This window comes from Pelobates fuscus, chromosome 13 (assembly GCF_036172605.1).
Source record: "Pelobates fuscus isolate aPelFus1 chromosome 13, aPelFus1.pri, whole genome shotgun sequence".
In the NCBI taxonomy this organism is placed as follows: Eukaryota; Metazoa; Chordata; class Amphibia; order Anura; family Pelobatidae; genus Pelobates; species Pelobates fuscus.
Window position 1 is genome coordinate 107,879,257 of NC_086329.1, and position 14,630 is coordinate 107,893,886.

The 14,630-nt window shown below is 40.4% G+C and overlaps 1 protein-coding gene across 1 annotated transcript in view; it reads right to left on the minus strand.

The window, feature by feature from the left end:
- Positions 1–12,596, minus strand: part of SV2A (synaptic vesicle glycoprotein 2A) — an 84,336-nt gene extending 71,740 nt beyond the window's left edge. The window contains exon 1 of the mRNA XM_063439537.1: positions 12,465–12,596. The gene's annotated coding sequence lies outside the window, so the exon portion shown is untranslated. The remainder of the gene's footprint in view (positions 1–12,464) is intronic.
- Between the last annotated feature and the right edge of the window lie 2,034 nt (positions 12,597–14,630).

The following is a 14,630-nucleotide window of genomic DNA, read 5'->3' on the forward strand; positions in this document are numbered from 1 at the left end:
ACTCCAAATCCTGATCGGTTGTAAGCTCGTTCACTCGCAGGGCCTTCTAAACCTCTAAATATCCTCTTTCCAATGTAAAGCATTGCGAAATATGGTGGGTCGATATAATAATTATCTCAAATACCAAAGGAGGGAAGTAAATCCATCTTATCTGCCTCTTATCTCACAGAGCTCTGTATTATCTCAGACCCTCACATCTACCGGGTCCTAAATAATAATAATAATAATAATACCAAAGTATTTAACCAGGAAAGGTACATTCAGATAACTCTGGTTTCCAAGTACGTCCTGGGGATGTTACTATTACCCAATTGAATGGAACTCATTTTATCTACCTTGGAAGGACGAAGGGCTGAGTCAAATACATTAAAGCCCTAATTCTACCCAACGTTATTGGCTTACAACTAATGCCGAATGGGCACTCTGGAACCGTTCGGAAAACTGATATTGGTAGAAAAGATGCTACATGATGCCACGGCTCGGAGATCGGAATTCTGAGTATCTACTAGCCTTTCTGTGAAGTATTCCATTAACGGAACTTTCCAAACCAACCCCTCTGTTACAATCAACCTCCCACAACCTTTTTGCCATTCTAGTAATTTAACCTTCTTCTTAGACTTTGATACCTTTGGGATCTTGGCGTTATGAGATCTATCTATGTTTGGGGCATAAAATAGGATATCTACCCTGAGGCGACAGAAGTGACGTCCCTGGGAGCCACAAACTGGCTGGAAGGAGAGATTTTTGCTGCTTCAGCAAGTTGGGTAAATTTGCAGCCCTGTCACTTTGATTAATCTACGTATATCCAGCACTGAATATCTCCATACAGTCCTTACCCCTCTCCTCTATATTCTCTATCAATAGACAAATAACAGTGCGGTCGGTATTAACGGGGATGTTCTACCATATTACATATTAGATTCCGTTTTCCATTCACTGGTTATTGAATAAACCCCGTTATAATATTCAGGTAAATTTTATACGGTGCTCTCTAGACCTTGTTGGCATAAATATTAAATGTAGAATGTTTGATGTGAGCCCTAACCTATGTTAAAGGTGCCTCGCTACTCTCCCACAATGCCGAACGCAGCTTCATTTATCCGCTAGCCTGGCAGAGTTACAGCCACCCACCAGACTAGGCACTTACAGTCTTAGGACAATGTCACTTTTAAATCTCACAGGAAGGATGTCTGAGCCATACATTGTGTTAGCAGTTTGCCTGCTCTATGTACAAGTGATATATTTGGCCTGTTTTGGAGTCTGGCATTCGGTCTCCTAGTGTGCTAGGATTTATGGCATTCGGTCCATATTGCTGGATTTAGTCCCCACCCATCATTGCAAACCAGGAAGTTTAGAGAGTGAGCAGCCAATAGGCATTGCTCAGAGTTTGTAAAACATATGAACGCATTGCAAAGAAAGGGGCCCTGTGTTACACTATCGCGGTAAAGGTGTATGAGTGTTATAGTGTATTAATACAGCCCTGTGTTACACTATCGCAGTAAAGGTGTATGAGTGTTATAGTGTATTAATACAGCCCTGTGTTACACTATCACAGTAAAGGTGTATGAGTGTTATAGTGTTTTAATACAGCCCTGTGTTAGACTATCGCAGTAAAGGTGTATGAGTGTTATAGTGTATTAATACAGCCATGTGTTAGACTATCGCAGTAAAGGTGTATGAGTGTTATAGTGTATTAATACAGCCCTGTGTTAGACTATCGCAGTAAAGGTGTATGAGTGTTATAGTGTATTAATACAGCCCTGTGTTAGACTATCGCAGTAAAGGTGTATGAGTGTTATAGTGTATTAATACAGCCCTGTGTTACACTATCGCAGTAAAGGTGTATAAGTGTTATAGTGTATTAATACAGCCCTGTGTTACACTATCGCAGTAAAGGTGTATGAGTGTTATAATGTATTAATACAGCCCTGTGTTACACTATCGCAGTAAAGGTGTATGAGTGTTATAGTGTTTTAATACAGCCCTGTGTTAGACTATCGCAGTAAAGGTGTATGAGTGTTATAGTGTATTAATACAGCCCTGTGTTACACTATCGCAGTAAAGGTGTATGAGTGTTATAGTGTATTAATACAGCCCTGTGTTACACTATCGCAGTAAAGGTGTATGAGTGTTATAGTGTATTAATACAGCCCTGTGTTAGACTATCGCAGTAAAGGTGTATGAGTGTTATACTGTATTAATACAGCCCTGTGTTAGACTATCGCAGTAAAGGTGTATGAGTGTTATAGTGTATTAATACAGCCCTGTGTTAGACTATCGCAGTAAAGGTGTATGAGTGTTATAGTGTATTAATACAGCCCTGTGTTACACTATCGCAGTAAAGGTGTATGAGTGTTATAGTGTTTTAATACAGCCCTGTGTTAGACTATCGCAGTAAAGGTGTATAAGTGTTATAGTGTATTAATACAGCCCTGTGTTACACTATCGCAGTAAAGGTGTATGAGTGTTATAGTGTATTAATACAGCCCTGTGTTACACTATCGCAGTAAAGGTGTATGAGTGTTATAGTGTTTTAATACAGCCCTGTGTTAGACTATCGCAGTAAAGGTGTATGAGTGTTATAGTGTATTAATACAGCCCTGTGTTACACTATCGCAGTAAAGGTGTATGAGTGTTATAGTGTATTAATACAGCCCTGTGTTACACTATCGCAGTAAAGGTGTATGAGTGTTATAGTGTATTAATACAGCCCTGTGTTACACTATCGCAGTAAAGGTGTATGAGTGTTATAGTGTATTAATACAGCCCTGTGTTACACTATCGCAGTAAAGGTGTAGGAGTGTTATAGTGTTTTAATACAGCCCTGTGTTAGACTATCGCAGTAAAGGTGTATGAGTGTTATAGTGTATTAATACAGCCCTGTGTTACACTATCGCAGTAAAGGTGTATGAGTGTTATAGTGTATTAATACAGCCCTGTGTTACACTATCGCAGTAAAGGTGTATGAGTGTTATAGTGTATTAATACAGCCCTGTGTTACACTATCGCAGTAAAGGTGTATGAGTGTTATAGTGTATTAATACAGCCCTGTGTTAGACTATCGCAGTAAAGGTGTATGAGTGTTATACTGTATTAATACAGCCCTGTGTTAGACTATCGCAGTAAAGGTGTATGAGTGTTATAGTGTATTAATACAGCCCTGTGTTACACTATCGCAGTAAAGGTGTATGAGTGTTATAGTGTATTAATACAGCCCTGTGTTAGACTATCGCAGTAAAGGTGTATGAGTGTTATAGTGTATTAATACAGCCCTGTGTTACACTATCGCAGTAAAGGTGTATGAGTGTTATAGTGTTTTAATACAGCCCTGTGTTAGACTATCACAGTAAAGGTGTATGAGTGTTATAGTATACAGCCCTGTGTTAGACTATCGCAGTAAAGGCGTATGAGTGTTATAGTGTATTAATACAGCCCTGTGTTACACTATCGCAGTAAAGGTGTATGAGTGTTATAGTGTATTAATACAGCCCTGTGTTACACTATCGCAGTAAAGGTGTAGGAGTGTTATAGTGTTTTAATACAGCCCTGTGTTAGACTATCGCAGTAAAGGTGTATGAGTGTTATAGTGTATTAATACAGCCCTGTGTTACACTATCGCAGTAAAGGTGTATGAGTGTTATAGTGTATTAATACAGCCCTGTGTTACACTATCGCAGTAAAGGTGTATGAGTGTTATAGTGTATTAATACAGCCCTGTGTTACACTATCGCAGTAAAGGTGTATGAGTGTTATAGTGTATTAATACAGCCCTGTGTTAGACTATCGCAGTAAAGGTGTATGAGTGTTATACTGTATTAATACAGCCCTGTGTTAGACTATCGCAGTAAAGGTGTATGAGTGTTATAGTGTATTAATACAGCCCTGTGTTACACTATCGCAGTAAAGGTGTATGAGTGTTATAGTGTATTAATACAGCCCTGTGTTAGACTATCGCAGTAAAGGTGTATGAGTGTTATAGTGTATTAATACAGCCCTGTGTTACACTATCGCAGTAAAGGTGTATGAGTGTTATAGTGTTTTAATACAGCCCTGTGTTAGACTATCACAGTAAAGGTGTATGAGTGTTATAGTATACAGCCCTGTGTTAGACTATCGCAGTAAAGGCGTATGAGTGTTATAGTGTATTAATACAGCCCTGTGTTACACTATCGCAGTAAAGGTGTATGAGTGTTATAGTGTATTAATACAGCCCTGTGTTACACTATCGCAGTAAAGGTGTATGAGTGTTATAGTGTTTTAATACAGCCCTGTGTTACACTATCGCAGTAAAGGTGTATGAGTGTTATAGTGTATTAATGCAGCCCTGTGTTAGACTATCGCAGTAAAGGTGTATGAGTGTTATAGTGTATTAATACAGCCCTGTGTTAGACTATTGCAGTAAAGGTGTATGAGTGTTATAGTGTATTAATACAGCCCTGTGTTAGACTATCGCAGTAAAGGTGTATGAGTGTTATAGTGTATTAATACAGCCCTGTGTTACACTATCGCAGTAAAGGTGTATGAGTGTTATAGTGTTTTAATACAGCCCTGTGTTAGACTATCACAGTAAAGGTGTATGAGTGTTATAGTATACAGCCCTGTGTTAGACTATCGCAGTAAAGGTGTATGAGTGTTATAGTGTATTAATACAGCCCTGTGTTAGACTATCGCAGTAAAGGTGTATGAGTGTTATAGTGTATTAATACAGCCCTGTGTTACACTATCACAGTAAAGGTGTATGAGTGTTATAGTGTATTAATACAGCCCTGTGTTACACTATCGCAGTAAAGGTGTATGAGTGTTATAGTGTATTAATACAGCCCTGTGTTACACTATCGCAGTAAAGGTGTATGAGTGTTATAGTGTATTAATACAGCCCTGTGTTAGACTATCGCAGTAAAGGTGTATGAGTGTTATAGTGTATTAATACAGCCCTGTGTTACACTATCGCAGTAAAGGTGTATGAGTGTTATAGTGTATTAATACAGCCCTGTGTTAGACTATCGCAGTAAAGGTGTATGAGTGTTATAGTGTATTAATACAGCCCTGTGTTACACTATCGCAGTAAAGGTGTATGAGTGTTATAGTGTATTAATACAGCCCTGTGTTAGACTATCGCAGTAAAGGTGTATGAGTGTTATAGTGTATTAATACAGCCCTGTGTTACACTATCGCAGTAAAGGTGTATGAGTCTTATAGTGTATTAATACAGCCCTGTGTTACACTATCGCAGTAAAGGTGTATGAGTGTTATAGTGTATTAATACAGCCCTGTGTTATACTATCGCAGTAAAGGTGTATGAGTGTTATAGTGTATTAATACAGCCCTGTGTTACACTATCGCAGTAAAGGTGTATGAGTGTTATAGTGTATTAATACAGCCCTGTGTTAGACTATCGCAGTAAAGGTGTGTATGAGTGTTATAGTGTATTAATATAGCCCTGTGTTACACTATCGCAGTAAAGGTGTATGAGTGTTATAGTGTATTAATACAGCCCTGTGTTAGACTATCGCAGTAAAGGTGTATGAGTGTTATAGTGTATTAATGCAGCCCTGTGTTAGACTATCGCAGTAAAGGTGTATGAGTGTTATAGTGTATTAATACAGCCCTGTGTTAGACTATCGCAGTAAAGGTGTATGAGTGTTATAGTGTATTAATACAGCCCTGTGTTAGACTATCGCAGTAAAGGTGTATGAGTGTTATAGTGTATTAATACAGCCCTGTGTTACACTATCGCAGTAAAGGTGTATGAGTGTTATAGTGTATTAATACAGCCCTGTGTTACACTATCGCAGTAAAGGTGTATGAGTGTTATAGTGTATTAATACAGCCCTGTGTTAGACTATCGCAGTAAAGGTGTATGAGTGTTATAGTGTATTAATACAGCCCTGTGTTACACTATCGCAGTAAAGGTGTATGAGTGTTATAGTGTATTAATACAGCCCTGTGTTAGACTATCGCAGTAAAGGTGTATGAGTGTTATAGTGTATTAATACAGCCCTGTGTTACACTATCGCAGTAAAGGTGTATGAGTGTTATAGTGTATTAATACAGCCCTGTGTTAGACTATCGCGGAAAAGGTGTATGAGTGTTATAGTGTAATAATACAGCCCTGTGTTACACTATCGCAGTAAAGGTGTATGAGTGTTATAGTGTATTAATACAGCCCTGTGTTAGACTATCGCAGTAAAGGTGTATGAGTGTTATAGTGTATTAATACAGCCCTGTGTTAGACTATCGCGGTAAAGGTGTATGAGTGTTATAGTGTATTAATACAGCCCTGTGTTACACTATCGCAGTAAAGGTGTATGAGTGTTATAGTGTTTTAATACAGCCCTGTGTTAGACTATCGCAGTAAAGGTGTATGAGTGTTATAGTGTATTAAAACAGCCCTGTGTTACACTATCGCGATAAGGCTTAGCTATGTCCGCTCTATAGCGCATGTACAATCCTAGATTATTTTATTTTGGGTGCGACATTTGGAATATACGTTGGGAGGAACTAACTCTCCTCTCCCCCCCCCCCCCCCATCCACCCACCTCCCACCCAACCCCCATCCACCCACCTCCCACCCACCCCCCATCCACCCCCCATGGCTGCTATTTAATTCCTTCAATGTGCTCCCGTCTGATGTTTTGAGGAGGGGAGATGGTGATATTTACTAAGATGTGAATTGTTATAAATTCACCTTAGAATTAAAGTTTAGGTCAATAAAGCCAACATATAAATTTTTTTCAAAGTCGGCTGTGTGTCCAGAGCTGCTCTTTGACCTAAAATGTGTTCATTTCTGACTTGTCACAGTTTAGTGAATAAAACACCACTGAGAAAGCCTTGCTCAACAGAGCTAGCAATCTAATATCACAGCAGCGATTGATACGATTTGAACTGTTTTCTAGAACTGAACCCTTCACAGCTCTTTTCACACCTGACACACTAACAGTAAAGCAGGCAGGCCTCGTTCTAAACATGTTTTGATTGTAACGTTGGGCCCCAGGGGACGCCCCTCTGCCCAAACCTGTGATTTAACTTGTAGAGAAAAGCAAGCGGTGTCTCAATCCATCTAGTAAACACAAACTGTGTCAATAAAGAATCGCGCAGCACTCTACGTCAGTCTTTACTTCTCGGATGCTCCATATTCCAAGTGCAAAGACATATCGGCGTTCACAGTGCGGGCCAGGCTGCATCCATCCCATCACTACTCCCGCCTCCTCAGCCATCTATTCTTAGCCGTGGGAGGGAGGGCTGTGTGTGTAACCGTGTGTAAGGAATTCTGGATATTTATAGATTATTACGCTGGGAGCCCCAGCCTGCCAGGCCTGTGGGAATGGCTGCTTTTGAAATGGAATAAATGCAGCCCTCAAACTGGGTAATTTGCAATTAATGCCCACTCGGGGGGCAACAACCTTCTGATCATCTGCCAACCTCTGAATTTACAATGTCCGCTCTATTAAAAGGGCAGTAAAGGAATATTCATGAAATCGAATCGTGTCTCGTTCGTTCCTCGGATGTTTAAATGCTGTCTGGGCGCTGTACGTAATTACATTTTCTAACGCAGGGGTAGGCAACCTTTTAGCAGCACTGTGCCGATATAGGATTGTGATGTCCCGTAGCGTGCCAATCCTATTTTTTAAATTGAGGTGTGTATGCTGCCGTATTCTGCTGGTGTTATTTTTACTGTAATTGCTTTGTATCATTGTATTTGTGCGTATATGAGCTATTAATTGTATATGTTCATTAGTAGTTTATGGTATTGTGTATGATACATATGAATGTGGGCTGTGTATGAGGGCTGCTTGTGGAATTGTGTGTGGATGGATAAGTCACATTGTGTGTTTAGTAGTGTGTGGGGGCTGTTTGGGGTATTGCATGTGAGAGGCTGCATGTGGGGTTGTGTGCATGTATGTGGATTGTTAGTGGTGTTGCATTTGTGGGGATTGTGTGTATGTTTGTGTGTAGGCTGTTCGTATTATTTGTATGAGGGAAGGGTTATTCTGCATTTCTGTGTATATCTAGCAGTGTGGGTGGCTTCCCTAGGTTCCAATGGGGACCAGGCCGGCCAGGTATAGCTCAAGTATAGGAGCTGCAACAGCAGCGGCAGGCTGCTCTGCTACAGTGTGGATTCCCATTCACAAGTGCTAGGAGGAAGTGATCTGAGATTACTTCCTCTACGTTCTGCAATGTGTTGCAATGCTTAAATTGAGGATTGTCCTTCACCACCTCTTCGTATTAGCAGATATCTGAAGTTTTACTGGCACTCCTGATAGGACAGAGCCTTAGATAGGACAGAGTTTGGCTCTAGCAGCCTTGAGTGCCGTGCAAAGACATCTCGAGTGCCGTGCATGGCACTAGTGCCGTAGGTTGCCTACCCCTGTTCTAACGGATCTATCCTCATTTACCTGTGTCCAATGCCCTATCAAAATGAGTGCAAGGCAGTGCTTGCCCTTCCTGGACTACAATTCCTATTATGCTCAGTAAGATTTTGACTAAGAGTACATTTTCAAAACTTAAAAATATTAAAATATTAGAGCTCATTTTAGTAAATGTGTTTTTTGTTTTGTTTATCATTATATGCATTGAAAAATATATGCTAGTCAACATCCTAAGCAATTGATAGAAAATAAGGGCCTGTAAGGTAAAACCGTACCTATATTATCTCAATATAAAAGCAAAATAATATTACATAAAACAGTATCTTAATGTGCAAAGCAAAGAACAAAAATATCTCCTGTGGCTTTAACCACTTAATGACCAGTTACAAGTCATTGGACGTCACAGAACGAGTTCACAAAGCGATCGTCGGCTGATAGGCTTCGAAATGAATTTGCGGAGCACTTGGCTCTCAGTGGAAACGCATTACACTTTGTGTTTCTTTAATCACATTATATTTTCTGATTGCTGAACCACAACTATAAACGTTTCACGATGATTTAAACTAATGAGCGCTTTGTGTATTGGGTAAAGGTACGTGTGGTTAGCGCTGTTTATTAGGATGTAACGTTTGATCTGATGGATTCCAAACGCCATCTAATCATTTATTTTATTATGAGTATATGCCCTCACAGCCTTTATTACATTCAGCTACCTCTACCAAGAATATCGCCCACTGACCTAAGACAAACCGTACAGCTTGCATCTACGTATCATCTGATGTCCTCTTAATAATGATTAAATGTTTACTGAATACACGATCACTTATTTATATATTAACTTTCTTTGTAAAAAAAAATAGCAACCAATATTTGTCAAATCCAACTTTGTAAACAAAACGTCATTCATTGCATTTAGTTCCGTACTTGTTGTTGATTCAGAATTGCGTTAACAGCACATTGAGTGTTGTTAACGCAATATGTTTTAGAAACGTCAGTCTTACAAATGTTCATTAACGCTTCGCTCGATGTGTGAGTAGGTGGAGGCGTTAACAGCCACCTCTACGTACACACCAGATCCCAGGATCGATACAGTTTCAGTTACTGTAAGATGGACACCGGATTCGGTCTATTTTGGGGATGCGGTTACCATGGTGACTGGTGGAAAAAGGTTAATTGCCATTAAGTCTCACTTCTGTTTGATATGTGTACCATCAGTACTGATGTTTGGCTGGGATAACAGGCCGCTCCGACCACCACTGTGAGCCTGCACCAATTCATTCTCGTGGCACAGTTAGTTTGGACTGCGACTGAAAGGGCTGGCAATGGCTGCACCGGGAACCTCCAAACAAGCCAACACTCTGATTATCCCAGATACTAGCTATGTAACAGCCCTTGATTGTGATTTGTGGGTTCAGATTATTATACCCTAAACTACAGCCAAACCTAAAGGCTACTTGCTGCCACAAACAATATTTAGTTTGATTTGAGTTCAGTTTGTGGAAGTCAGTCAGTGTGTATGTGTGAATGTATGGTGTATTTGTGTTTTGTGTTGAGGATTAGTGTGTGTGTGTGGGAACGAATGCAGGGCATATTTGTGTGGAGGGTCAGTGTATGTGACTGCAGGATGTATGTGTTTTAGGGTCAGTGTGTGTGAATGCAGGGCGTATTTGTGTTTTAGGGTCAGTGTGTGTGAATGCAGGTTGTATTTGTGTTTTAGGGTCAGTGTGTGTGAATGCAGGGTGTATTTGTGTTTTAGGGTCAGTGTGTGTGAATGCTGGGCGTATTTGTGTTTTAGGGTCAGTGTGTGTGAATGCAGGGCATATTTTTATTTTAGGGTCAGTGTGTGTGAATGTATGGTGTATTTGTGTTTTAGGGTCAGTGTGTGTATGTGTGTGTGTGTGTGTGTGTGTGTGTGTGTGAATGGAAGGGTGCATGTGTGTGGATGGTCAATATTTTGCCAATGACACCTTTACCCATTCTCTTCTGTGCCCATTCCCTCACTCTGCCCATTTTCCCACATTTGAGTGTTGTAGTAAATGAGATGCATGGGTTCTGGCACTGATATATAATGCAGGTCGCTGTGACATCACTCCAGGACCCTGTGTCATAACAGCGCACGCCGAATGGACTGCAATGTCTGGGGCCTCGATCCTAATGGGTTAAACATCGCATGCGGCAACTGGATAATCACCAGCTTGGAATTACAACTTGTTCAAATTAACGGGTGAATTCATATTTGTAGGTAAAAATAACTGATTTTGGATTAATGGGTCCTGTCGTTTAAATCCCACCCCTCCCCTCATATCTCCTGAATTGGGCCTTTTACTGCCTGAAATCTCGCTTGTGTTGATTATTCCATCTGGTTGTATCTTCCTGTCTTAGAAGAGGACATGGCTCCAGGTGTCACACCCTCTCCATTACCCAGAATTCTGTCTGCCCATGGGAATTGTCCCCAGACAGCGGGAGTATCCCAGGTTAGCCAAATCAGATAATATAATGGATAATATATGAAGGCCAATTCAGCAAGTTGGCTTTAAGTCCAGTCTTGGCTCTTCTCATTGCACCTCCCCTCCTCATTACATGCCCCCCACCATCTCCCCTCTTCATTACATGCCCCCCATCATCTCCCCTCCTCATTGCATCCCCTCCACCTCCCCTCCTCATTAAATGCCCCCCTCCACCTCCCTTCCTCATAATATGCCCCTCCACCTCCCCTCCTCATTACATGCTTCCTCCACCACCCCTCTTCATTACATGCCCCCTCCCTCTCCCCTCCTCATTACATGCCCCTCCACCCTCCCACCTCATTAAATGCCCCCTCTACCTTCCCACCTCATTATATGCCCCTCCACCTCCCTTCCTCATAATATGCCCCCCCACCTCCCCTCCTCATTACGTGCCCCCTCCATCTCCCCTCCTCATTACATTCCCCCTCCATCTCCCCTCCTCATTACATTCCCCCCTCCATCTCCCCTCATTACATGCCCCTCTCCAACTTCCCCTCATCATAATATGCCCCTCCACCTCCCCTCCTCATTACGTGCCCCCTCCATCTCCCCTCCTCATTACATTCCCCCCTCCATCTCCCCTCCTCATTATATGCCCCTCCACATCAAATGCCCCCCTCCACCTCCCTTCCTCTTAATATGCCCCTCCACCTCCCCTCCTCATTACATTGCCCCCTCCATCTCCCCTCCTCATTACATGTCCCCCTCTACCTTCCCTCCTCATTACATGCCCCCTCCACCTCCCCTCCACATTAAATGCCCCCCCCCTCCACCTCTGCTCTTTATTGCATGCCCCCATCTCTCCTCCTCATTACATGCCCCCTCCTCATTACATGCCCCCCTCCTCATTGCATGCCCCCCTCCATCTCCCCTTCTCATTACATGCCCCCCTCCTCATTGCATGCCCCCCTCCATCTCCCCTTCTTATTACATGCCCCCTCCTCATTGCATGACCCCCTCCACTTCCCCTCCTCATTGCATGCCCCCCTCCATCTCCCCTTCGAATTACATGCTCCCCTCCATCTCCCCTCCTCATTACATCCCCCATTTGTGAAACAGACATCATCCTGTCAAGAGCACTCCTTATATACCACATCTCGTTATACAATTAACTCTAATACATTATTTATTAAATTCCAACTAATTACACAGGGAGAGCTTACTGAATAAGTGACATTTGCTGTAATGTGTCTGATTTGTGAAATGCCAATAATCTGAATTCTGCCCATTTATCTAGTGGCTATGTAACCCATTCTGCTGATCCCTGTGTGCTGAGGGCACTGAGAGTGGGAGTGTAATATTTGATGGATGAGAGAAGCCCCTCCAAGGTCAAACTGTCCAGGTTCCTGGAAACCCCTGTATCACGCTTATCTGGGACCTCTATACCCTTTCTAGAACAAATGAAACTGTCCAGCTGGGATCCAGCCTGCTAGACCTTGTAATGGCAGAATATAATGACAATACCCCGTGAAATGATAAAGCCAAGGATTCCTAGGACAAAATGGCCACAGCACTGTGAGCAGCCTGGCATGTAACATGCAGGGAGAGAGCAGGGTAGTATCACCAGTAATGGTTACTTTGTATTTACCTGCTATCCTTGCTGGCTGGAAGCTCCCTCCTGGCTGGCCTGGGGCTGCCTGGGTGAGGATGCTCAGATAGGGATGCAGGATGCTGAGGCTCTGGGTACCAGTGTGAGCTGACAGCCTCTTCCTGCCCCTTACAACAGAGCATCGGGCAAAACCACTCTGCACTGCATGGAGGGGGGAGGGCAGAGAGGTGCAATCTGTGCAGTTTAGCAGGGGCTCCACAGGGGGGAGGGTTGAGGGGCTGCTGATTTGGGCTCCTGATACACAGTGTGAATAGGTAAGGGGGGGCTGGGGGGGGCAAGGGGAGATTGGCTTATCCAGGTGTTGGACCCCAGCCCCCCTCCCTCCACTGATGCCAAACCTAATGTTCCTCATTGAGATGCAGTGAGGGAGCTGAACCTGACAAATTGTGTGTTATTATTAGGAATCAGCATGGGGGGGGGGGGGGGGGGGGGGGGTGGGGGGGGGGGGGGGTGGCTTCAACAAGTCAGCCACAGCCTGACATATATACAGTATATATACAATGTGTGTGTGATATACAGAATCTTATTATATAGAATATTATATACAATGTGTGTGTGATATACAGAATATTATATACAATGTGTGTGTGATATACAGAATATTATTATATAGAATATTATATACAATGTGTGTGTAATATACAGAATATTATTATATAGAATATTATATACAATGTGTGTGTAATATACAGAATATTATTATATAGAATATTATATACAATGTGTGTGTGATATACAGAATCTTATTATATAGAATATTATATACAATGTGTGTGTGATATACAGAATATTATTATATAGAATATTATAAACAATGTGTGTGTGATATACAGAATATTATATACAATGTGTGTGTGATATGCAGAATATTATATACAATGTATGTGAGATATACAGAATCTTATTATATATAGAATATTATATAGAATGTGTGTGTAATATAGAACAATATATAGAATGTGTGTGTAATATAGAACATTATATAGAATGTGTGTGTAATATAGAGCATTATATACAATGTGTGTGTAATATAGAACATTATATAGAATGTGTGTGATATAGAACATTATATAGAATGTGTGTGATATAGAACATTATATAGAATGTGTGTGATATAGAACATTATATAGAATGTGTGTGTAATATAGAACATTATATAGAATGTGTGTGTAATATAGAACATTATATAGAATGTGTGTGTAATATAGAACATTATATAGAATGTGTGTGTAATATAGAACATTATATAGAATGTGTGTGTAATATAGAACATTATATACAATGTGTGTGTGATATAGAACATTATATACAATGTGTGTGTGATATAGGACATTATATACAGTGTGTGTGTGTGTAATATAGAACATTATATAGAATGTGAGTGTGATATAGAACATTATATAGAATATATGTGGGATATAGAACATTATATAGAATGTGTGGTAATATAGAACATTATATAGAATGTGAGTGTGATATAGAACATTATATAGAATGTGTGTAATATAGAACACTATATAGAATGTGTGTGTAATATAGAACATTATATTGAATGTGTGTGTGATATATAGAACATTATATAGAATGTGTGTGATTTATAGAACATTATATAGAATGTGTGTGGGATATATAACATTATATAGAATGTGTGTGTAATATAGAACATTATATAGATTGTGTGTGATATAGAACATTATATAGAATGTGTGTAATATAGAACATTATATAGAATGTGTGTGTGATATATAGAACATTATATAGAGTGTGTGTGTGTGTGTGTAATACAGAACATTATATAGAATGTGTGTAATATAGAACATTATATAGAATGTGTGTAATATAGAACATTATATAGAATGTGTGTGTGATATATAGAACATTATATAGAATGTGTGTAATATAGAACATTATATAGAATGTGTGTATGATATAGACCATTATATAGAATGTGTGTGTAATATAGAACATGATATAGAATTTGTGTGTAATATAGAACATGATATAGAATGTGTGTGTGATATAGAACATTATATAGAATGTGTGTGTGATATAGAACATTATATAGAATGTGTGTGTGATATAGAACATTATATAGAATGTGTGCGTAATATAGAACATTATATAGAATGTGTGTGATATAGACCA